The 26,116-nt window shown below is 53.0% G+C and overlaps 1 protein-coding gene across 1 annotated transcript in view; it reads right to left on the reverse strand.

The window, feature by feature from the left end:
• The window catches only part of IFFO2 (intermediate filament family orphan 2), a 47,242-nt gene extending 21,132 nt beyond the window's left edge, over positions 1-26,110 (reverse strand). The window contains exon 1 of the mRNA XM_017852061.1: positions 25,826-26,110. The gene's annotated coding sequence lies outside the window, so the exon portion shown is untranslated. The remainder of the gene's footprint in view (positions 1-25,825) is intronic.
• Positions 26,111-26,116: the final 6 nt, after the last annotated feature.

The following is a 26,116-nucleotide window of genomic DNA, read 5'->3' on the forward strand; positions in this document are numbered from 1 at the left end:
TCCCCGAGAAAGGCTGCCTCGCAGACGTGCCCATCAGAGCCCGGCTGCCCAGCTGTACTCCGCTGCTCTCGGAAGGAAAGACAAATTAAATGCCAACTGATCGTCTCCACGGAGGAGGTATTAATTTAATGTGAACACTTAACCAGGGCAGCCGATTCCATTACAGGCGGGCAGTAATGGCCCGGGCAGGACGGAGCACAGGCTGCATGCTGGGGATGGGGGCCAGGTTTGAGAAGCCACTAATCAAGTGTGCCCCAGCACACTGCCACCCACACAGACACACAAAGCTGCTTTCCACCAGAAACAGCAGCCTCCTCCAGGGATCCCAGCAGGCCAGGTCTGTTCAAGGTTGCTCAGGGGAGAGGCAGAGGGGTCTGACATCCACAGGGAAGTTCCTTGTGGAAGAGAGGGCACTGGGCTAGGAAGCAGGAGGTCCTGGTTCACGTCCTGCCTGTGTTGCTAATTCGCTGCATGACCCTGAGCAAGTCCCTTCTCTGCCCTGGGCCTCAGTCTCCCCATCTGTAATAGGATCTCCCAAAATCCCTCTGGACATGATATTTGCAGTCCTATCTGCACACCCTAGACAGGGCCCTTCCTTGGAGTCCAGAAGAGGTGACAGCCTCAGGGACACCAACTCCATCCAGAGTTATCCTGAGTGCTATCAAGGCTCTGACAGCCTGCACTCAACAGCAGACACCCGCTGGGTGCCCTCTCCCAGAAGCAGCAGCAGCACGGTGTGGGAGCATGCATTCATTTGTTTGCCCCTCACTCATTCGTTCCACAGACAGTTCCTGAGGGCTTGCCACGAGCCCCGCAGGCCTTAGACAGTCAAAGGTTGTAAGCATTTCTGCTGACCTCTCCAGGAAGGGCAGGTGAGCTGAGAAAGTCATCTGCCTCTGTGTGATCCCCTGAAGGCCTGCCTACCTCAAGCTAGAAGCCTCAGTCTCCACCTCTGTAAAACGGGGAGAGCAATCCCACCTCGTAGGGCTCATGGACGGATCAGGAGAGCAGGCTCAAGTGAGGCACACAGGCGCCCTTGAGAGATGATGCCCACGCTCTTCACCGGTGTCACCCTGGCTCTACCTGCCTGGGGGAGGGAGAGGCAAATGGGTGGGTGAAAGTCTGGGCCCCCAAAGCAAGGACACTTCTCCATCCTGTCCTGGCCCTCTGGGGACCCAGGAGCAACTGAGAGAGGTGGCACTGAAATCAAGTTGCTAAGGAGTTTTCCCAGCAAGGAGGTGAAAGTGAGTCCCATCACCTGGCAGAGGGAATGAGCTGCGTGGGGTCATCACATTCCCCCCACCTGACATTCCCCCACCTTGTTTCCTGGTGACCAATGGGGCCCTTTGCAGGGAAGCTAGCTGGTCTCTGGGCTGTCTGCGGTGAGCCATCAGGACTTGAGAGAGGTGAGTGGGAGAGAACGGCAAGCCCCTAACTGGGCTCCGGCCCCCAGCCACACACCCCTTCAGGCAACGAGGCAGCAGCCTTGTGCAGGAAGTCCTGAAGCTAGTCCTGCCTCTGCCCCAGCTGGCTGCATGATCTGGGGCAAGTCCCTTCCCCTCCTCTGGCACCAGTTTCCCGTCAGTAATGCAATGATGTCAAACTGGATGAATTCTAAGGGCCCACCCATCCAAGCCAGAAAATAACTTCCATGATCCCTGGACAAGCACCCTACACTGACCACAAAGCCACCTGACAAACCACAAATGCTCAAAAGCCAGCTGGGATGCCAGTCCTTGCGTTCCAACCAGTGTGTGTAGTGGAGAGGGGAACAGGGGCTCTGGAGACAGAGGGTCCTGGGATCCAATCCCAGCTATCCATCTTGTAGTTCTGTGACCTTGAGCAAGCTATGACCCTCTCTGGGCCTTGGTAATACCTCCCACCTCCGAGGGGTTTTGCCCGCATTCCATGGAATAGCATATGAAAAGTGCCCAGAACAGTGCCTGGTCTACCACGAGCCTGCTATTGGTGTCATCATCCTCATCCTCGTGACCTCCCAATTACAGTTGCTCAGAGAGGTGGGGAGAGGCTGGGAGAATGCTCTAGGACCACACTGTAAGTGAGGGGTCAGACTTGAACCCAGGGCCATCTGACCCCAGAGCCACTGTCTGCATAACAGCCATGTTGTTGATGGTCATGATAATGAGCTAGACGCTGCCTTCACCTGGCTGGGTGGCTGGCACTACATGGGGACGGGGTGGCAGAAGGAAAGAAGCCAGATGCTAATGCCACAGAATCCCCATGCCAGCAAAACCCATTGAAAGCCCTGTTTTTGCCCGCCACAAACCATAGACTTACCCCAGGAACTAACGGGCATGCCCAGCCCTTGAGGTCTGTCCTAACAAAGGCCATGATGGCAGCAGGTGGGTCCAGGGCAGGAGAGCCCAGCTGGTCTCATGGCACCTTCCAACACACACAAGGCATTTAAGGGTGTTCACCCAGGCCAACTGTTGGCTTTTTGGGGCAACATGGAGCCCAGGGAACCCCCGGTCACCTGCCCCAATGCCAGTCTGAGGCTTCAGTTGTTTTCTGAGGCGCCTGTCCAATTCCCCTATGTCTATATTTGCTCAGATTCCCAGCATCACTCCCACTTGGTATCACTTATTGAAAACAAATTTGGAGAGGCTGAACATGGGGGCTCATGGCTGTAATCTCCACACTCTGGGAGGCCGAGGCAGGAGGATCATTTGAGGCCAGGAGTTCAACACCAGCCTGAACAACATATTGAGATCCCATCCCTACAAAAAAATTTTAAAAATTAGCCAGGCATGGTGGCATGCACCTGTAGTCCTAGCTACTTGGGAGGCTGAGGTTGGAGGATCCCTCGAGCCTAGTAGTTTGAGGTTGCAGTGAGCTAGGATCAGGCCACTGCACTCCATCCTGGGTGACAGAGTGAGACTCTGTCTCAAAAACAAACAAAAAACACCTTTGGAGAAACTGCAGCTCTGTGGGCACTCACAATCCCAAGCAGCATGCTGGCCAGTGCCCTCCTCCCACTGCTTCTGTCCAGAAACTACACCCAGGTGGGCACTCCCCCCACCCCTAAAAAACCAGGCCACTCCAAGGAGGAAATTGTCTCAACCAGCATCTCATGGGAGGAAAAATCTGCATCATAAATTGCAGGCCACCATGAAGTTTCTGGAGCACCACTGCCAACCTCTTCCAGGCCTGGGAACCCCTTCATCACCTCCTCCAGGGAGCTTTCCATGACTTCCCCAGAATAAGTCACCATGCCCATTCTGATGTTCCCAGTCCTGAACTCACACCTTCAGTACTGGCATCCAGGGGCTGTAAATTTTCACTTCGCTGTCTCTCTCATCAGACTCCACTCTTCTACAGGAAGGGAAGAATTTGCGTTTATTGTAAAATGCTGATTAGGTGCTAATCATTTGACTCCCACAATCTCTAATTCTCACCACAGTTCTGCGAGCCGGATGTTATCATTCCCACTATACACACTCAGGTGAAATGACTTGTTCAAGGTCAAATCCAGGTCCATATGGTTCCCAAGCCTCTCTATGGTTTGACAGTGTCTCGTTGTCTCCATAAGCCCCACGCCCTGCCCACACCCCTAGCATATCACTTGGAAAATGCCCCCGCATTACAATACCAGGGTCAGACGCACAGATGTGTACACATGGGGTCACAGTCACTGACCCAGAAAAAAAGTCATTTTACCCATGTACTTATTTCTCAGCGCCAGAGAACCCAGGTGCAGGAAGGCCTCGGCACACCACCACCTCCACTGCCAAGGCGATGAGCTGGGGCCGGCACGTGGTAAGCAAGAAAGGCACCAAGCTCTGGAGCTGGATGGAACAAGGCTCACACCCCAACGGCACCAACCACACGCTCCTGGGCAAGTGACTCCAATCCCTGAGCCTCCCCATTTGGTCATCATAAAGATCCCCCCGCCTCTGGAGGCTGCTACAGTTTGTGAAAAGGAGGGTATACACAGGCTCCGAATAAACGGAGGCTCTCGTCCCTTCTCTGCCTTCCCTGTCACTAGCTCCAGGGTCTGAGAGAGCAGCACCCTTATTGCTGTGCTCTGGAAAATGGTCTGTTTCTTTCTGGCTCCACTGCGCTATGGAAATCATGGGGTTGCGGGGAGGTTGCAGCTTGCCATCGGGCCCCCAGGCACTGAATGCAGAGATCTCACCCCTGGCCCCACTAGACTAGGATGCCAGGAGGGGCAGAGGGTCTGCACTTCTGAGCTGTGTGCCTTTGGGCCAAGCACTTAACCGCCTGTGCTCCAGGTCCCCTAGCTTTGAGCAGGGGCTAACAGAAGCACCTGCCTTGCCAGGTTGTTGTGGTAGATGAGTCAACACACATTTCACACTTAGCACAGTGTCCTGCTCCCAGTAAATGCTCAATAGATGGAAGCTATGATTAGTCATGGAACATGGCCTTTCTGCTGCCCTCCTTGCCATGGAAAATGGTAACTCAGCTGGAGGGCAGTTCCTCTGGGTAGACTGGCCAAGGCCCCAGGGACGAGGCAGGGTACCTGGGTGCCAAACCAGTCTCCTCTGCTACCAATGCCCGGCAATACACGGGCTGTCAAGACACACAGGAGGATGTCCCATCTCCCTTGTGTCCAATTCGGCACCACATCCCAGTGCCTGGCACAAGATCTGGCACTGAGAGAGCCTTTGTGAGCAAGGATTGGGTGTTTCTGGAGACACCCAGGCCTGGCAGCCTAGAATATTTCCCACAGCCCAACTCAGGCTGGCTACCGGCTTACATTTCATCTTCTTCCCCCAGGACAGAATCAACAAACATTTCTCAAGTGCTCACCCAGGAGCCAAGTGCTGGGGACACAGAAGTGGATTAAGAGAATTCTCTTCTCACTGAGAGGGGAGGCGAGTTCCGGAGCTCTTGCCGGGGCAGGACCTCTGGCTCCTGCAGCCTCAGATCCTCAATCCCTTCAACCCAAGAAGCGTGGGAAGATCTGGGCACTGGCTGCCTTGTGCCAGGCAAGCGGGGATGGAAGGGAATGCTCGCCCTGGGCCAGGGGGCATCTTCCTCTACCCATGAGTGAAGGGCCCCATCCAAGTTGCCACTGCTCATTTGTACCCAGGGGCAGGAGGGAGGAAACCAAGCATTCACCATCACACTGAAAACATCGGTTCCCTTCATGGGGGACGTGGGTGACTCGGGATTATAGGGTAGAACTGTCACTCTGTCCTCTCTGTATCTTTTCTTAATACACATAACAGGCCAGGCACGGTGGCTCACACCTGTAATCCCAGCACTTTGGGAGGCCGAGGCAGGTGGATCACTTGAGCCCAGGAGTTCAAGACCAGCCTGGGCAACATGGTGAAAACCCATCTCTACAAAAAATACAAAAAATTTAGCCAGGTAGTCAGGTGTGGTGGCACTGCTTGTAGTCCCAGATACTCAGGAGGCTGAGGTGGGAGGATTGCTTGAGCCCAGGACCTCAAGGCTGCAGCGAGCCAAGATTGCACCACTGCACTCCAGCCTGGGTGACAGAGCAAGACCCTGTCTCAAAAATAAATAAATAAATAAATGAATGAATAAACCATACAACACACCATCTTAACCATTTTTAAAGTGGCATTAAGTGCATTCACACTGCTGTGCAACCATCACCTCCATCCATCTCCAGAACTCTTCCATCTTGCAAAACAAACTGTACCTGTTAAGCAGTTGCACCCCATACCCCTCTCCCCACAGCCCCTGGCAACCACCCTTCTACTTTCTGTCTCTGTGGATTCGACTTGGGGGTACTTTGTGTAAACAGAATCAGATAGTATTTGTCCTTCTGTGAATGGCTTATTTCTCTTCTTTCTTTTCTTTTCTTTTTTTTTTTTTTTTTTTTTTTTTTTTGAGACAGGGTCTCACTCTGTTGCCCAGGCTGGAGTACAGTGGTACAATCACAGCTCACTGCACCTCCACCTCCTGGGCCCAAGCAATCCTCCTGCCTCAGCCTCTGGAGTAGCTGGGACTATAGGCATGAGCCACCACGCCCAATTAATTTAAAAAATTATTTTTTGTAGAGACAGGGTTTCACCATGCTGTCCAGCGGGTCTTAAACTCCTGGGCTCAAGCAATTCTCCCACCTTGGCCCCCCAAAGTATTGGGATGACAGGCGTGAGCCACCGCGCCTGGCCTGGCTGATTTCATTTAGCATAAATGGTTCATCCATTGTTGTAGTGTGTGTCAGAATTTCCCCTCCTTCTGTATCTTTTTAAGTCTGAATGTCATGTATACCTACTCAAAACATCAAAACCACTTAAATTTTTAAAAGACAAAAATACCTGCTCATATTACCCTTGCTTTAAATTGCATGAGTGTTTACAATGATTACACAAGACATAGAAAAGAAAAAAACAGGTAAGCCAGATAAAACCAATGTAAAACCCACCCAAATGAATCCCCCTCCCTGAGACAATTATGGTTAACATCGGCTGTATATCCTTCCCAACTTTTTCTTATGAGATTTTCTCTTCTTATGAGATTGTTTTTTAAAGACAATGGGATGTGACCATATGTGGTTTTCAAAAGTATTTTTTCCACCTAACAATATACGGCAGCATCCTCCCAAGCAGGTGACACAGCAGGTGGCTGCAGGGCCAGTGGTTTGATGGGTTCTCTGCTGTCACCGCAGAGTCCTTGCAATCTAAACAAGACTGGGAACACCTTCATACCCTCACATTTGCATACATGTCCAGGTATCCCTCTGGGATACCCAGATTGGGTTTCTGGATCAAGTGTGCAGACGTGGAAAAGGCTTTTGTGCCCCTCTAAAGAGCCATGTGTGACGAGCTGGAGAGAACGCTCTCCGGCATTCTCTACCACAGGCTCCCAGTTGCCCAGGGAGCCAAGGAAAAGCAAGGTCCTGGGTCCTTACTCTAGCTCCTGCAGCAACAATGTTTTGTGCCTTGGTTTCCTCATTGGTCAAAATATTGCCTTCGTCTACCAGTGGCCCTCTACCTTCCCCAAGGAGCGAGGGTTGGGAGATCAGGCTCATCTGAGAAATGGGCCAGACACTTCTTCTCCAAAAGGGTAGACAGAAGTCTCACCTGGTGGGTGATAAGTCCTGGAGAACAAGGCCACGTGCTAGGGTACAGTAAGGCTGAATAGCATCCCCCCGACACCTCCAGCCCCCCGTGCCAAGCTCCATCACACCTCCAAGGCATGTGTTGCATTCTCTGCCCAACAGGTTCTACACCCCTTCCCCTTTGTCATTTTCCTCTCTCTCTCCCTTACCTGATGTGACTTCATGACCCAGCTTATAACCCCCTCCAGAAGGCCACCCCTGACTCCTTGGTCAGGGTCAAGTGCCACTCTTCTGTACTGCAAAGCCTCTGGGCCACTTGGTACTGAGGTATCTGATCCCCTGCTGGTCTCCTCTACCTAACTCGTCTTTCTTTTCTCTCTCTGCCTCTGTCTTTTTTTTTTTTTTTTTTTTTTTTTTTTTTTTTTTTTTTTTTTTTTTGAGATAAGATCTCACTGTGTGCCCAGACTAGAGTGCAGGGGCACAACAAAGGCTCTCTGCAGTCTCAAACTCCTAGGCTCAAGGGATCCTCCTGCCTTAGCCTCCCAAGTAGCTGGGATTACAGGTGCATGCTACCACACCTGGCTAATTTTTCTGTTTTTTTTGTAGAGATGAGGTCTCACTATGTTGCCCAGATTGGTCTCAAACTCCTGGGCTGAAGCGATCCTCTCACCTCAGACTCCCAAAGTGCTGGCATTACAGGTGTGAGCCACTGTGCCCGGCCTTCATCTCTTTCAAGATCAGGCCCATCTCTGGGTCACAAATGCAACTCCAGTGCCCAGCACAGAGCCTGGCACAAGGAGGCCCCGTAAATATTCACTGGATTAAAAAGGCCCAGTAAGTATCATCTCCAGAGCCTTCTCTAGGAGATCTAATCTAGGCCAATGCAGCCCTGTCGCCTTAGACATGGCCTCCCTGCCAGCCCCTCCCTCCAGCCTCAGTTTCCCCAAACAACCTCCACAGTCCAGGCCAACTCTGCTACTCTCTTCTCTGCACCTTGAAGCCTGGGCCTACCTTGCATGGGGCAGATGATGGGAAAGTTGGTATCCATGGCTCTCCACCCCCGGGACATTGTCTTTCTGCGTAGGCTTGGCCAAGCCCCCATGAACCCTCCACCCCATCCCCATCCCCAGTGTCTGCCGGCTCTCAGTCTCCAGGGCTCCAGCTCTTGCTTAAGTGAAAGCCAGAAGGGGGTCTGGGCAGCAGGTCTGGGCACTCAGGTCAAGAGGCAGGAGGTCCAGGGGGTCTGTGCTCAGGAGAGTGTGAGAGGCCCCCTGGCCCAGGGATATGTTTACAGCTTTGAGAAAAACAGCAACTCCCAAGACTATTTTGGAAACCTAATATGTACTTTGGGTCTCTCCACTGTTTATTCCAAGTGACTGTGCTGCCCTGGAGGTAAATGTAGGGCACCTCAGGGTAATCTCCCGCATACTTACTCACCCGCAGCCGCCCTGGAGCCAGCTGCCTGGGAGCCCAGATTTTCCTTATCATGTGCAGCCTGAATAAAATGAGGGGCTGGCAGCCAGGCAGAGCCCACCAGCCGAGAGTCAGCACACCTGGGTTGAAAGCAAGGCTCTGCGGCCTTAAGCCAAGTCACTTCCCTAGGGCTCAGTCTCCTCACCTGTAAAATGGGTGAGAATGACCCCACCTGGATTAAATGAGGATGGGCAAACACAAACTGGCTCCAGGTGTGGCCAAAAAAAAAAGCACAGAACACAGGATCCTAGGACATCAGACGGGGACATCCAGGTCATTCATAAATGAGAAGTCTGAAGCTCAGAGGTGGGAGGTGATACGTTCAAGGTCCCACACAAGCAGTGACTGGCTCAGTGCAACTCCAGAGACTAGGAGCTGCCTGCCATGCGGCTGGTAAGGGGAGGAGAACATTCCAGAGCAATCTCCAGGAGGGAGGAGGGAAGAGTGACAAGGACCCAGCCAACAAAAGACACGTGGGGCTTGTGCAACCAAGGATGGGTGACAGGGCAACGGCCACCTGTCTGTGCAGCGCCATCACCATCCTCACTGGCCGGGAAGGGGCAGGTTCCAGCGCAGCTGAGACAGGTAATTAGACTGCAAACACGCGCACCAAAAGAATTAGTGACTAAATACAGCTCAAGGGGATGGACTCATTACTTAATCCCAGGCTCCTGTCATCGTGGCCAGCCCTGGCATTCCACCTGATGTGAACCAGTGGGGAGTGCAGAGGCAGGGCACCAGGCAACCCCACAACACACGAACAAGAGTGTTCCTCCCACCGACCCACGGGGCTGGAGAGAGAAGTCAGTCCCCTTAAGATGGGACAGGGAATGAAATGGAGCAAAGCCTCCCAGGGACCCTTCTGTGACTGCAAATCTCCTCGGAGGCCATCTTTATTGGAGCTTGTCATCTCCTCACCCCCATTCTGCTGATGGGGAAACTGAGGCTCACCAAGGCGCAGTGACTCACCCAGGGTCACATAATCATAACAGCATTATGGAGGCTCCCATCAGCCTGGCCCAGCCCCCACTGGAGGGCACAGCCTTGGGACCCTCAGATGGATGGAGGGTCCTCCGAGGGGAATCCCCCAAGTGCTGCCCAGATACTGCCGGGCACCCCACACAGGGGAGGCAGCCCCAGCTATGCAAAAGAACCGGCACTAGCGCAGCCTCTCTTCTCAACTCCAACCCAGCGGGGGGCTCTCTTCCCCCTGAGATTTGGGCCTCCAGCCACAGGATTCCCAGCCAGGACTCAGCAAAAAGCCAAAAAGGAGATGGTCCAGGCCAGCACAGCAAGAAGGAGCCAGCCTGGGGCAAAGCGGGAGGCCATTTGCAGCCGTCCCCTGCCCCTTATCCCAAAACACTTTGAGTTCAGGCAGAGCTGGGATGGGTGTCCAACTCAGCCACTCCCCAGCTGGTGATCTGCTAAAGCGACTTTACCTCTCTGAGCCTCAGTTTCCTCACCTGTAAAATGGGAATAACAATAGTACCTACACCTCCCTGGATGGTGAAGACCCCACAAGATCATAAACACCAGTGCTTAACATTATTTTGCTCCTCCTAGCGAGCAAGTCCCAGCTCTAGCTGCTGGGAAGGCTGGGAGGGAGGCTGCTGGGAGGGCTGCTACAGCATCCAGGGCCCCGGGCTTGGCTAAGCTGCGCCACGCTTCCCCTTAGAGGCTTTGCCTCTGGGTTCCCTCTCCCATGCTGGGACTGGGGAACTGTCTGGTATCGAGTGACCAAGTGCTCAGCACATAGTAGGCCCTCAACCGGTACTGACTGGATGAATGAGCTTGTGAGCTGGAGCCACAGGGCATAGCCACCTGCAGGGCCTTGGGGGAAGCCCCGCTCTGCCTGTGCTGACTTACTGTGTGGCCTTGAGTCCATCCCTGTACCTCTCTAGACCTTCTGCACAAGGAAACTCCGACCACATCAGGGACTCAGACTCCCCCACCTCGCAGCTAGGGAGACCCTGCAGGGAGCGTGGCCAGAGGACAGCCTGCCCAGTGGGGAGCCCCTTCCCAACTGGCCTGGCCCCCCAGGGACAGACAGCAGGGTCCACGCCCACCCCTGCAGGCCCTCAAAGGCAGTAGGCAGTCTCCTCCTGGTGACTTTGCCTTGGGACAGATGGGACACAGTGTGGTATCTGTCAGGCCAGATGGCCTCATTGGCCCCAGGGGCTGGGACACCAGCTGGGAGTCCAGCCCTGGCAGGCAACACTGCTTAACCCCTTCTTGCCCCAGCCACAGGAGCCAGTGTCCCCCTGGCAACTTAATCACTGGTGTACACTCAGGCCTCCTGTCCTCTCCCCTTGGAGGTGAGGGGCCTCCCTGGCACCTCTAGGGCCAAAAGGGAGTCTGGGAGGCTGTGGGAGAAAGGAAGCCACAAGTTGGGTGGGAGCGGAGGAGGTGCCACTGCTTGGCCCTGAGGGCAGCCCAGGACCGCCAGGAATCTGCCAACCCAGGGAACCAGCAGGCAGGAGCACTGATTCCAGGCCAGGGAGCCCTCTGGGGCCACATGGGCTGGCTGTTCTGCTTCCAGGACATCTGTCTGCGGCAGGGACCACCAGCCAAGAGGCCACCAGCCACCTTTATCAAGCCCCCTGCCCAAACCATAGAAACAGCATTGCCGCATGAAGGAGGACATCCAACTCAGACAGGCTGGCTGAATGGCTGTGGATGTGTTGCTCAACCTCTCTGGGCCTCAGTTTCCCTGTCAGGAAAGATGGGACCAGAGTGATCCCTGGGATCCAGGCCACTTCTGGCTCAGAGGGCTCCATGACTCCTGAAAAAGGAATGTGCCTCCCTCCCAGAAACTTGTGGGATCCTACAGGGAACAGCCAGATCTTTTCTGCATGAAGTTTGTGTCTCAACTTGTATCTGAGTCAAGGCACAGAGTCTCAGGAAATGGAGAAAAGGGAGATTGTAGGTGGGAAGAGGGTACGCAGCAAGATAATGGTGCTGCCTTGAGAACCACCAGGCAATTGATGTCCAACCACTTTCCTCCTCTGTGAAAGGCTAAAAAAAAGGGGGGAAAGGCAGCAGTAGGGATTATGGTTAGACACCAGGAAGCACTTCCCTGGAAAAGGCCACGAGGACACTGGACGGCCTGTCTCAGAAAGGGCTCTGGAATGTGCCTCCTAGACAATAAGATCTTCAGGCAGGATTTGCAATGGTCCTAGCCCCAAGATGAGGAAGGAACAGATGACCTCTGGAGACCCCGGGAGGAAAAGAAGCCAGTGTCCAGTAGGGTAAAGTAAACAGGGCCTTGGAGTCTCTCCCCTCAGGGGCTCAGCCAACCGGCTGTTCCAGACGCGGGAGGGTGTCATCTCAGGGCAGAGCATGGCCAAGCTTGGCCCCAGTGTGGGGCCTGCATGCTGGTTCAGTAGACACCTCTGGAAGTCTCTCAGAACAGAGTCTGCCAGCAACTCCCAAAAAGCCAAGAACACATCAAAACAGCAGAGGAGGGAAGAGCTAGGTAAGGGGGCTGCCGGCCAGGAGTGAGAGCTGTCTGTTGACACAGTGGAGAAGCAGAAACATGGGGCTGGACCTACAGACCTGACTTTGAGCCCTAGCTCCGCCACTTGCCATGCAACTTTGGACAAGTCACGGTCCCACTCTGACATAAGGGAGAGAAAAGATCTAACCAATCTCTAAGGACTCTTCCAGCCCTGATTTAACAGTCACTTGGCAAGCTCCCCAGATTCTGCAAACTCCTAGTTCAGGCAGCATCATCCCCAAAGCCCAAGCATAGGGCCTGAGCACAGTGGCCCAGAAAAGGATAGATGGATGGACAGACTGATGGACGGATGGATGGTTGGATGGATGGATGGATGGACAGACGGACAGACAGATGGATGGAATAATGAATGATCAAGTAGGGGTAATCCTGGCAAAGAAGAGCAGAAGGTCCAGTCATCCCTGGGATGACTCCTTACACCTGCCCACAAGGCCTCCCTAGAATCACCTGCCAGTGATACAGACCCTCCAGTATCCAATTCCCTTCTTTAACTTGTACGTACATGTGCAAATACCTACACATGCAGATACAAATACGCAACACGTGCTCAAAGCAGTGACCCAACTCTGAATCCTGACAAGAGAAAGCTCCAGGTCCCCCGCAGAACCCATGAGGTTTATCTGCTCCAGTCTGATTCTAGGGTATCTTGGCTTCCAAAGCTGGGTGCAACACAAGACTCTAGTGGTGGAACCCAGTGGTGATCTTGGAAGCCAGAGACCTGAGGTCACGTGCCCACTCTGCCACTTTCTAGCTTTGACAAGGAACAAGTCATTTTACCTGGCACGACTCATTGTTCTCATCTGTACAATGGACATACCCACAGCCACCTTGCTGGAGTGGTGCGATGTTCCAGAGAACACATGTGTGAGGCTTCAAACACTGCAGAGGGTATACAGGGTGCTCTTGGGAAGTGAGCAAGATGGCTGTAGAATTATGAGATCTTGGCTCCCTTCTTGGAGGGGCTGAGCATAAGCCAAGCCTCCCAAGGCTTCTCTGTTTGGGCCCTGCAATCCCTTCCACCTCGTTTCCCACCTTGGGGGGTGATGTGCTTGGGCTTAAACCGGGCAGAAGCTACAAAGCAGCCTTTGTCTCACAGATGAAACCCTAAACCAGCTGCCCTGACGTCAACCCTGGAAAAACAATGCCAAGCCAGCCTTCAACGTCACTCCTCTGCCAAGGTCTGAGAGTGGGCCCTTCACCCACAAGGCCTCGCAAGGCAGTCTATGAAAACACAGAAACCAGTACCCATCGCCTACGGAGGCCCAGAAGGAGGAACAGCTGCCTTTCTGCTGCTGGGAGCAGGGCAGGGTTTGAACCCCTGTCTTTCAACTCCCGTATCTCAGCCTGCCAGAATGAGGTCGCACGTGTGGCAGAGAGTACTTTCGGTAACAGTCTGCAAGAGGCAGGTTCGAATCCTGGTCCTGGCCCTACCTCATAGTGAGACCTCAGACCAGCAACGTGACCCCCTGAGGCTGCTTCCAAATCCACACAGCGGGGAGGCTGAGACAGTCCACGATCCCCAGGGAGGCGGGGACAGGAAAGACTTCCCCATTCGTGTCCACATTCCATCAGGCCCTCCTAGGAGCCACAGGCTCCAGGCGACACCCTGCGCAGGACACAGCCTTGAATGCCAGGTCTTGCCTTCCCAGTCACCCTGTGCTGACAGTCTGCTCGAGAAGAGAGGGGACATGACCTCCTCCTCGCTGCCCAGGCAGCTCTACTGGGGAGAGGAAGTGCTCGGAACACAAAAGGCCAGTCTTCAGCCAAAGGGGGAGGGAGCAGGCAGTTCTCACTGTGCCCCGTTTTCCTTTTGTATGAGATGGGATGGAATGATGAGACCCACAGGGTATTGGTGAGCCTGGCCCAGGAAAGGCTGCCCTGTCTCCTCATCTCCGGGGTAAGCCCTGGAGCTGGAAGGCTTGAGAACTTTGCCTAGAATGTTGGAGTTGGGTGAACCATAGAGGCTGATCCTTCATTCCCCACAAAAGCTATGTTTCCAGAGCTCCTTGTCTGGGGATGTGGCCTGACAAATAGTACTTTGGGATTTGCACATGTTTTTGTATGTACAAATTGGGGCCTGGGGGCTGGTGGGAGCCAGGCCAGGGCAGGAGGAAAGGAGCGGTAACAGCTGAGGGGCCAGCGGCACACTTAGCACTCTGCAGGCAACATCAAATCCTTGCAACCTCATCAGCTAAGACTGTCATCCCCATTTTACAGATGAGAGAACTGAGGCTCAGAGCAGTAACACAACTCCAAGCAGTGTCACCCCAGAGCCAGAGCTCCCACCCAAGAGAAGGCCCAAATCACGGGCCAACAGGAAACATGAAGCAAAGCAAATGAAGCAATTTCTTTTTAATTCCCCACAATTGAATTATGCCTTAGGGCTCAGAAAAAGAATAACCTACAAGTTGGAGGTCCCTCAACTTGGCACCAGGTTAATTCTGGCTCTGCCAGCAGTAGCTTGCAGAGTTCAAGCCTTCAGTCTCCAAGTCAGATAAGTCCTGATGTTTTATTTTATATTATTATTATTATTATTTTGAGATGGAGTCTCATTCTGTCGCCCAGGCTGGAGTGCAGTAGCAAGATCTTGGCTCACCACAACCTCCACCTCGCAGGTTCAAGACATGCTCCTGCCTCTGCCTCCCAAGTAGCTGGGATAACAGGCGTGTGCCACCACACCCGGCAAATTTTAAGTCCTAATGTTTTAAATACTAATATTTTCTTTAAAGGCAAGTGTGAAACCAACTGCAATGTAATATCAAGACTCGGCCAGGCATGGTGGCTCACATCTGTAATCCCAGCACTTTGGGAGGCCAAGGCAGAAGGATCACTTGAGGCCAGGAGTTCAAGACCAGCCCTGGCAACATAGCGAGACCCTTATCTCAACAAAAATTATTAAAAAAAAAAAAAAGTTAGCTGGGTGTAGTGGTGTGTGCCTGTAGTCCTAGCTCCTTGGGAGGCCGAGACAGGAGGATTGCTTGTGCCCAAAACAAGAAAGAAAGAGGGAGAGGAAAGGAGAGCAAGACAGAAAATGAGAGCCAAGAAGAGCATGAGGAGGGAGGAGGGGACAAGACAGGGAAGAAGCAAGCGCAGGACAGGCCAAGTTCTGGCAGTGCCAGGCTCAAGCCCAGGAACCAGGAGCAGCTCCACACTGTGTCCTGCACAGCAGCTCAACTCCAGGCTTTTGTACAAGCTGTCCTCTCTATCTGGAGCACCCTTTCTCCTTCTCTTCCACTCTTACTGAACCTTCCAAAAACAACCTAGGTGATGTCACCTCCAGGAAGCCTTCCTTGACTGGCTCTAAACTGGCTTGGGTACCTTCCAGAATCCCTGGGTTTGGGGCACCCCAGGGTCTCACCAGTGTCCCACCCAGATCTCCAAGACTCTCTGGTCCTGACTTTGCAACAAGCTTTCCCTAAAGCTTCCACTACCACCCCCAAGATGGCCTTCTGCCTATTACCACAGTGGGTCAGGAGCAAAAAGGGGGTGCCAGTGGGCCCTGGGAAGATGGGCTGACCCTATACAGAGAGGAGCCTGTCTGCCGGGGAATTTCACAAGGTCTACTTAGATCAGTAGCTCTTCCCCTCCCCCAAGACAGCAAACAGGCGGCAGCGAGCCAAGAACCGTCTTAAATAACCCAAGTAATAAAGATGGCCAATTAAGAGGGCGGAAGGCGCTGTCTCCACTGCAGGGGCCTCTCTCCATCGAGCAGCAGATGAGCAGGGTCTGTGTGAACACACATCCCAGAGTCGGAGCACGCAGGCCGGAGAGCGCTGAGCAAGCATCTCAGAGACAGGCCCCACCCCCAGCACGGCCACGTGGAGGGGCTCCTGCCAGGGCAAAGGCCCAAATGCCATTCGATTCCTGCTCAGCTCCTCTCCCCAGAACCCCCAGCCTTATTTAGTGATTTTTGCCACGGCAGCCGGAATCAGAGCACCATCATCGCACTTGCCTTCCATGCAACGTGACCATTCCCACTTTCCAGATAAGAAACAGAGGCTCAGAGAGGCAAAGTGACTCTCCCGAGGTCTCAGCTGACAGGCAGCAGAAATATACGCTGCAGGTTCCTCTCTTCCCAGCTTTTGGGTTCCACATGAAGCTTCTCCCCTAAGCTGTCTAACATAGCAGGTTTCTGTCCAACATCCCATCCCAGGATCCAGGGGAGGTGTGAATGTAAAGGCAAGAGAGGACAAGACATTGCATGGAGCTTCACAGAGCTTCAGGCTGCACAGGAAGTTGGAAAAGAAACCGCAGTGCGGGTAGAGCTCAGGACTCCCAAGGATTTAGTCCCTACAGGCACTCCACTTGCCAGTTTTCAAAGTGCTCCACAGGTATCATTTTAGACGGTCTTCCAAACAGCATTATGAGGTCAGATTTATTACTCCCATTTCATAGAAGTGAAAACTGAGGCTCAAGCAGGAAAACTGCTTGCAATGGGCATGGCCCTTTCTGGGAGTGCACAGGTTTAAGGTTGGAACTGGAGCCTCACTTTCTGGGGTCAGATCTGGGCTTGCCACTTTCTTTTTTTGTTGTTGTTTTTCTGTTTTCTGTTTTTTGTTTTTTGAGATGGAGTCTCACTCTGTCGCCCAGGCTGGAGTGCAGTGGTGCTATCATGGCTCACTGCAACCTCCACCCTCCAAGTTCCAGTGATTCTCCTGCCTCAGGGTCCTGAGTAGCTGGGATTACAGGCGCCTGCCACCTCGCCTGGCTAATTTTATTTATTTTTTTGTAGAGACGGAGTTTCACCATCTTGACCAGGCTGGTCTTGAACTCCTGACCTCATGATCCACCTGCCTCAGCCTCCCAAAGTGCCGGGATTACAGGCGTGAGCCACCACACCCAGCCTGGGCTTGCCACTTTCAAGGTGTCTTGGCCCAGTTCCCTCCCCTGTCTCTGTGGCTCAGTTTTAGCATCTCTAAAATGGGCTAACGACAGTACCCAACTCACAGGGTTATTAGAGCTTCCATGAATTAAATGTTTGCAAACCACTTTGAATGAAGCCTGGCAAAGAGTAAATGTTGTATAAATATTTAATGAAATTCATTAACTAATACATGTTTATTGTGCTCCTACTATCCACAAGCACTGTTGGAGAAGGTACTGGGCACATGCTGTTATCACGTGATGCTGCCACATGGCATGACACATTTGTCTATGTCCCCAGATTCCGAGTTATTGAGGGCAGGGGCCTGGCCCATGGTGGGTGTTCAGCCACTGTTCTGAGGACACTACCTCTTTGGCTCCTCAGACATCCACATCCGGCAGTCTCATCTTCCCCAACAAGAGGCACCAAATGATTGTAACAACTTCCCTGTTCCCTGGCAAAGTTCACAGCACTGACTGAAAGCAAAAGCTAGGGAGACTCCAGCCCAGGGCGGAGGCGAGCTCCCAAATAGCCACCAGAGCGCCCAAGGCCCTCTGCTGCTGGTGATACGTGGATGAGAACCTCTGGCTGGCTGCTGCCCTGAGGACACTCAGGGGCCAGGCAAGATAAATAGAGCATTAATTCAGAGTCTGAGATCCACAGCCTGCCCCAGCTTTGCTAGACGACATTTCACAGAAGTGAAAACTGAGGCTCACAGCAGGAAAGCGGCTTGCAATGGGCATGGCCCTTTCCGGGTACAGCACAGGATAAAGGTTGGATCTGGAGCCTGACTTCCAAGTTACTTCTTCTCTCTGAGCCTCAGTTTCCATCCTGCAGTGCCACCACTGGGTTTAAATGAGACCTCATGGAAATCACCAGACGGGTCATAATATGTGTTCCCTGTTCCCCAACTCTTCCCCTGCCAGCCCTGCCAGCCCTGCCAGCCCCCAGTGAGACCTTCTCCAAAGAGCAGGGGCCTGGACAGGCCTGCTACAGTGGCCCGGGAGCCTCATCTGCCTGCTACTGCCAGTGATTCATTTGCTTTCTCAAGAAATAATTACTGTAAAGTGACAGCAGGGAATCTTCCCAGCACAGCAGCCGCCTCCTGTTCTGCCACCCGCCGTGGCAATATTGTGACAGGTGCTGGGGAGACCCCGTGCCTCCTGCCTGCCTCCTCACCCGGAGCCAGCCTTCGCCAACCTCCAGGGACACGAGACAAGGCCACCTCCTGGGAGGAGCACTGACCTTGGGCTCCAGAGAACCAGATGGACTCATGGCGAGATCTGGGACAGATGTCTTCACCTCTCTGAACCTCTTATTTGTAAAATGAGCATAATCACTTCCCACCTCTTGCGACTGCTCTCATAATTATCACTGCACCTAGCACAAAGTAGGTGCTCAATAAACAGGAGCATAAAGCCATATTGATATATTTTCAAACCCTTTTGCAAAATGTTTTCCTACTGCACTGTTTGAATTGATTTTTACCTCCACCCTGGGAAGTAGAACTTGTAAGAAACCACACCCCCATTTTGGAGAGCAACAAAATGAGATGCAAGGGATTAAATGGCACGCACGGAATTGTGCTACGTTACGGAGAGAATGCAGTCTTCACAGGGTTGCTGGGCAAGCCCACTTTCCCACTGTCCCCATTCCCAGGTGGGCACAGTGAAGATCAGACCACCCTGCAGGCAAACCCAGAACAGAACCTGGGCTCCACGGACCCTTGAGAGAACCAGGCATTGCCATTTGCCAGGTTTACTGTTGGGTGACAACTACCCTCTCTTGTACCAGATCTAGAATGAGAAACCACATCCTGCCCAGGAAGCCAAGCGCCCGGTGCCCAGTGTGGGTGGGAGGATACTCCCCTGGTGGGCAGGCGGCGGCAACGTCACAAACCTTTAGCAGCCTCCCATCTGGCCTGGAATTTTCTAAGCACCTCTAAGAGGTGCATTTCTAAGTCTGGCAATGCTCAAAGGGCTGTGTAACCCACAGATGCTGCCAGCAAAGGGCACAGGACACCCTCTCCCGGTTTCCAGCTTGGTTCTCAACCTCTGCCCACCCCATAGGGCCAGCACAGCTCAGCCTCTGTAGGGCACCCACTCTCTGCCCTGTGAAATCATTCTGAATTTGACCATTTACACATGCTGTGCTATAGCTAGGTGAGCCCGTCTACTTCTTCCACAACCTCTAGACACAGAGTTTAGCATCCCTGTTTTACAGATGAAGAAACTGAGGCTCGAGAGGCAGTGACTAGCCCAAGCTCACTCGGCTTTTAACTCCTGCCCTGGAGCCCCAGCACCCAGCACTGCCAGGCTTGGGGGTTCATTCAAACTTTGAACTTTGGCCCAGACCTTCTGACTCCAAGTGCAGGCCGTCCCCTCCACAAGCAGCCGAATCCCTGGACATGGTCTATGTCGTCGGTCTTCTGTCTCATCCTCCTGGAGACCTACTAGCTCACAGCAGCCAGACACAGAGGCCTCCCTGCTGCATGAGTATTTACTCAGCATGTACCTTGGCCAGGTCCTGGCTGGGCTCTGCCAGTGGGAGATGAAGCCAGAGCTGGAGCAGGCCCCCACAGAGCTTCCAGTCGATGCAGGGGCAGACACATGCCAGGTAGTTACAACTCCGGGTGTGGAGGGCTGTGATGTGGGAGGTGGTGGGCGCTCAGGACCGCCTGACAGCAGAAAGTCAGGAAAAAGCAACACAACCCTAATCCTGAGTACAGGGACGTGACAGGGCTGCCTCCTTCCCGTCCCGGGCCTTCAGCCATCCGTGACATAGGAAATAAATGGAACGCCAGCCGGCTTTCACCTCTCAATGCGATCAAAAGCCAGGACTGCAAATGCAAAGCCCACAGCCTCCGGTGTCACTGACACATGGCACAGTTTAAATCAATTCTCCTGGAAGGCATCGCATCTCGTTGCAGCAAAGGGCGTGTTCAAATTCCAGGTCTACCCTTCTGTGTCCTTCAAACACAGTCATGTGTGGGGACGTGAGCTACAGGACTGAACGGAGAGCCTGATGTGTGCATCTGCATGTGTGTGGAGTGTGTGCGTGTGCATGTACATGTGTGTGAGACTGTGCATACACGTGGGGGGAAGGGGGACCAAGGGGCCCCGCATCCGGTCTCGTTCGCCAAGGCAAAGCCCCGCCTCACATTCCTCTGAGAAGGAATCTTCAGCGTCAGCTGTCTCCCTGCTTCCTTTTCTTTTCTGGGACCTCATTCTCCTCCCTCTAGCTTGAGGCTCTGAGAATCACTCCCAAATTTGTCCCCAGTGAGAATGCCAACCCAGCCAAGGGATTCTGTAATATAGTTCTCAAGAGACCCGAGGCGCTAGATGGAGGGGTTTGTGTGTTTCTCTTAAAGGAAGTTGGGAGAAAGGGCTGGGGGATGGCGAGAGATTTCCGGAGGCACAAATCAACGGCTAAGAGTGGGTCAAACAGCCTTCTTAGATGCTGGACAAAGAAGCAGCCCTTTCCCTCCACCCCCAACACCACCTCTGGCGCCTCCATGGGACAGAGAGAGCGGCAACGTGCCCTGAAATGGACTTGTTAGGCAGTCAGGGCCATGCTGAGAAATCCTTGCAAATTAAAGGAACAGCCTTTGCCAGGGGAAGGGGGCTGGGCTGGGGTGGGGGTAGGCATGCCCAAAACCTGCCAAGCCCCAGGTACCTTAACACCAGACCTCATTTGTTCCTTCTCAATCCCTGGGAGAGCAACAAGATGACCCCTCTTTTACAGAGGACAAAGCGGGGAGCTCCACGGGCAGCTTGGAGTGACCAAGCCACTTGCCCATGTTCACACAGACAGTGGCAGAGCCAGGATGCGAAACCCTGTTCCACCATCAAAGGCTGCCTCACTGGAAAATCAGAATTAAGAATCCGTTTTGGTGCCAGCTTCAGAAATAACGAAAGTGTCAATGGGAGTGGCAAGGAACAAAGCCCTCAGCTTTCTATTCCAGGGCAGCATTGGAGCTTTGGGACATTCAGGGGCCAGCACCCACCTGCTTGAGGGCCCCCCTGGGGTGTGACAAGAACGGGCAGGGGACACTCCAGCTGACCCACCCACCATCCCTTTTTGGAGTCCTTCATTCCGGCCGACAGCCCAGCCCCTTCCGGCTCATAGTCAGAAATAGCTGTGACAAAAGTCCCTCCCATCCCAGAAAGTGGCTTTTTAAAAAAATGTTTCAAACAGACACACAAAAAGGTGGAAAGAACATAACAAAGCCTTGACTGCGGGAAGATGATGCGGGCATCACGTCGAGATGGGGAGGCCAGCTCTGCACAGCAGATGGAAGGTCTGCCCAGTTCGGCACAGAGGGCCAGCCCCCTCTGGGCCTTGGTTTCCCCACCTTTAAAATGAAAGTACTCAGCTGAATCAGCAGTTTCTTCCTTTTCAAAAACTGCAGAACACTTTTTAAAATGGAATCTTTTTTGGACAATCTGGGAGTCAGAGAAGCATGGAGTTACGGTGGGCAACATGGGTCAAATCTCAGGTACTCAGCCTCCCACTGTCCCCGAAGTCTCCCAAGGCGCCCTGCTATGGACTCCAGGGATCTAAAAAGCCCACTTGAAAACCACCAGGCTGAATGATCACAGTGGTCTCTCCAGGCTCCCAAACCACCCTCCAATCACCCCAGGCACCAGGAAAAAAGAAACCTAGGCTCCAGGCTGACTTCAACTGGGGGGCGCATACACTCAGCCCCTCGCACGGGAGGGAACGAGGCCAGCCAGCTGCAAATCACACTGGGCCTGAGGGGGCCAGGATGGCTGGACAGGCTTCTGGACAGGGGCACCAGGCCCTCAAAAGAGTCGCCCTGTCTGACAGGCAGCTAGGCCAGCACTACCAGTGCCGGGCAACTTCCTCTACCAGCGCAGGGCAACTTCCTCTACCAGCCCAGAGCAACTTTGCAGCAGCTGCCAGGCTGGAGGGACCTTTTTCTTGACAACCTGAAAGCTTTCCTGCGTCCTTCCTTGGAGCCAATGAAGAGAGGGGACACGGTTGAACCAGTTAAGCCGGGGGATGGGATGACCAGTACTGCCCATGCCTGGAGCCTGGACCCTAGTCATCTGGGGCAGAGACAAGAGAGGGAAGGGGAAGCCCAAAACAGAGAAAGGCTTCAGCGAACACACTGTGGTCTCCAGAGGCAGAAAGATCAGCCACGACACGGGCCTCTTGGAGTCACTGACCTCAAGTAGAGAGCGAGCTGTGAGAGATCACCTACAGGAACTCCTGCATGTAAAGGTGGAGGATCTGAGGCCCAGAGAGGGCAGCGGTTGGCCAGAGGTCACACAGCACCTAGTGGCAGAGCTGGACCTAAAGTCCAAGTCTCCTGGATGCCAACTCGGGGAACTCTCCACTGTTGAGTTCAGATAAACTCAGTGGGAATCTCCAGGGAAAAGCCCCCAGCTTGCAAAGTCAGAACAGGATATTTTAGTGGCCCTGGGTGGTGACAGAGTAGAGATGTTTGTTTTGGTTTCCAAATCAACGCTTGACAACCTTGTCCTCATTGCGGCTTCAGCGACCATATTTCCCACGTGGTAGAGACCTGGTTGGGCCAAGGGAAAACCAAAGCAGTGGTGACTGGGGCCAGGGCCCAGGCACCCCAGGCCAGGGGCTGTGGTTTGGGTTGGTGTTTCCAAAGCACGGTTCGTGGACCACTGATGGCACATGAGATGATGCTAGGTGGTATACAGTTGATGTTTTAAATTTAAAATATGTTGAATACCTGGGTGGATTCATAAACAAAATATGGTCTATACTACAGAGGAATATTTTTTGCTATCAAAAGGAACAGCCTACGGATACATGCTACAACATGGATGAACTTCAAAAAAACATTCTCTAACTGAAAAAAGCCAAACACAAAGACTACAGAGTGTATGATTCTATTTCTATGAAATGTCCGGAAAAGGCCAATTTCTAGAAAGACAGCAGGTCCGTGATTACCTGGGTTGGTCTTGGAATGGGAATTTTCTGTAAATGGACATGAAGGATCTTTTTGGGGGGTGATGCAATGCTCTAAAACGGAATTGTGGTAATGACTGCACGACTCTGTGAATTTGACTTGTACACTTAAAATGGGCAGCTTTTGTGACCTGTAAGTTGTACCTCAATGAAGTTGTTAAAATATTTTATGTAAGTAATAGCACAGGTGGTAGTACACAGACGTGGCCAGAAATCACAAAGGTGGAACTCAACAAGCCTCCGGCTTGAAGATCGCTGAGTTTCACATCCCAAGTTGTCCTTTGGGGAAGCAAGTGGGGGTCTCTGGAGCTGCAGGTTCCTCCAGGTGGACCAGGGAAACCCTGGAACCTTTCCCTTCTGGGCGTCACTGCTTGGAGTTCTGTGATAGACATCCTGGGATGATTTAAGACCCTTTGTGGCCACAACAGTACAGGCAGACACCTGGGTCTCACCCCTTAGATGGTAACTTCTCTTATGGCCAGGGAATCAGAAGCGGGCTGGGAGCGCAAACTCAGATTTATATATTGCCAAGGCTGGGAAGACCCTTTGAGATCATCTAGCCCAGTGGTTTTTCAAGTTTTTAAAAAATGTTTATCAAATGTCTGCCCTCCTTCCCAAAGAAAATTCTTAGGAGGTACCCAAAACATACTATTAACAAGTTAAGTGTGTTAGTGGAACCCAATGAGTTAATATTAAGAACTTAAAGGTGAGTGAGCACATTTTTATCACTGTATTAATGTCTTAATGTTATTTTAAATGATTATTTTTATTAGATATTCAAGGAACCCCTAAAGCATCTCTAAGAAAGCCTGGGTCAAGGACTCCAATTCTAGCCCACCTACCTCACTTCACAGATGGGGAAACTGAGACTCCAGGAAAGGAGTATACTTGCTTTGGAAAAACTCAATGTAAGTCTTGAGTCAACTTCAGAAAAAACATGGAAGAAGAGGTGTGCACGCATCCCAGAAGGGCGGGAAGAGAGACGCCCGCACTCCACCTGTCTCAGCAGCACCGTCTCATTCCAGGCCAGCGCCAGAAGCTGACATCACACCCCACACCCTGGGTGCAACTTGAATAGATCATTGCTCAATGCCAACCCATCTCCCTCCAAGACTGGGCACGGTTTTTCCATCACCTGAGTAGCCAGGTCCAAAAAGCATACACACAATAAAACAAACACAACACAAGCCTAAGGCATGACGACACGATCAACAGTGGCAGACAGGAGGGCCTGGCCCATCCCTCCCCAGTTGCACCATCGAGAGCAAGTGCCTGTTTCCCTAGCCTGCCCCAGTGACATTGACCATGAGGGGCGGAGACGTGGCCTCTATGTGGCAAGGCACCAGCAGGGCCATTCTCAAGTACCTCCAGAGAAAGAGGTAACCCAGAAGAGAGGGCACCAGGTGGGCCATTCTCAAGTACCTCCAGAGAAAGAGGTAACCCAGAAGAGAAGCCCATCTCCCAGTGGAGTGTAAGACCCACCCCCAGGAAGCGAGGCGCTGCATGAGAGAGCTTAAGGACTCTCAGCGTTTCTACTCCCCGCTAGCTTGACAAAGTGCCCATCATCTTTAACAACATCAGCTTGATTACTTTATACCTTCCAAAGAGCATCACCATCCTGCTCTCCCCTCGAGCAACTGTGGGCAGATTTTATTATTCCCATTTCTCTGATGAGCAAACAGGATTTCAAGTGGTTTGATAATCTCACCAGCAGGTATAAGGCTGGCATTTGAATCCTACCCAGTTGCTAGCCTGTCCAATAGGAGAATAAGGAAGGAGAACTATGCCCAGCTCCCTGGGCAGACCTTTAGAGATGGAAGGAAGGGTCCCTCTCAGTACATCCTCCAAGCCCTGGAGTTCAGAGCCAACAACTCCCAGTGGAAGGCTGCCCGTGCCTGGAACAGCGACTGCCAGGGCCAGAGGGCCCCTCCCCCAGCCAGGTCTGAGATGCCAGACAGACCTCTCTCCTCTTATGGGAAGAGGAGGAAGATAGGAGACCCCTCTCCTCTTATCAGAAAGCCAAGCAGACAGTATTGTTGGCCAGACTGCAGGCAGGAAGCAATGTCAGTTTCCCAGCTGGGGAATCTGAGCTGGGCAGGAATGCACTGGCCAGTCCTGCAGAGTCTGAACCCCAGTTCTAGCCAGAGATGGTGGTCTCAGTCCATTCAATGTCCAGTCTCCAGCCCAACATTATCTTCTCCTGGGGGCTTTTAAGGCTGAGTTTGTTAGGGCTCAATAAACCATGAAACTCAGGGAGTAGGGAGAAGAGGGATGAAAGGAGGCATTTTATAAAAGCTTGTGAGCAGTCTGCTATAGTTGTGGTTATCCAACCCAGCCAGCTGGACGTTACAGAGCTGGAGCAAGACGGCAGACACTGGCCCCAGGGGTCAGGGGCAGATCCATCCATTTTCAAACACATGATCTCATTTAATTCAAGAAATAAAAAGGCAGTGGATTGGTTAGAGTTTTTCTTTTCATCTGTTGAGGGAGGGGAGCCTACTTCCTACTTCCTTGGGAAAAATACCTATGCGAGGAGACAGACTAGCCAGGAGTGGTTAAAATCTCTGGTTGAAATCCTGGTTTCACCACTCATTCGCCAAGCCACCTTAGGCAAGTCACTTAGCATTTCTGCACCTCGGTTTCCTCATCTATAAGATGAGGATAAGTCTGCCTTACACGCTGTATTGTGCTGAGAATTAAATGAGATCACATAAAACACAGATTGTTATTATGTCACCTAGAAAACAGTGTGCCTAACCAGTGACGGCATCGAGGTGGCCCCCACGGTAGCCAGCGCCCACCCCCATCCTGGGATCTAGATAACTGGGCCTTTCTGGCATGTGTAAGGCACTCTGAAAACACAGCTTCCAGCCCACCTGCCAGGACCAGCTGCCTGCCCGGCCCCCGTCCCGCACACGCATTCCGCAGCAGCCTGGACCTGGGCGCCCCTTCCCAGGGCGGCGGGGGAGGGGCGGCCACTCACCTCCGCTTGTACTCGTCGCGCTCGCGCTTCACCTTGGCCAGCACGTTGTAGAGCGCGCGGATCTCCGGCGTGATGGTGTCGATCTGCACGCCCACGCCGTCGGGGTGCACCCACGACACGCCGGGGCCCTGCACGGTCTCAACGCCGCCGCCGCCCGTGCGCCGCACCTGCGTGTAGCTCCAGATGGTCCCGGGCAGGCGGCCGTAGTGCTGCGGGTGCGAGCCGCCGCCGGGGGGCAGGCCGCCTAGGGCCACGGCATTGGCGTTGACGCCGGCCGCCGCGCCGCTGCCG

This window comes from Rhinopithecus bieti, unplaced genomic scaffold, assembly GCF_001698545.2.
Source record: "Rhinopithecus bieti isolate Rb0 unplaced genomic scaffold, ASM169854v2 scaffold_33652, whole genome shotgun sequence".
Taxonomy (NCBI): domain Eukaryota; kingdom Metazoa; phylum Chordata; class Mammalia; order Primates; family Cercopithecidae; genus Rhinopithecus; species Rhinopithecus bieti.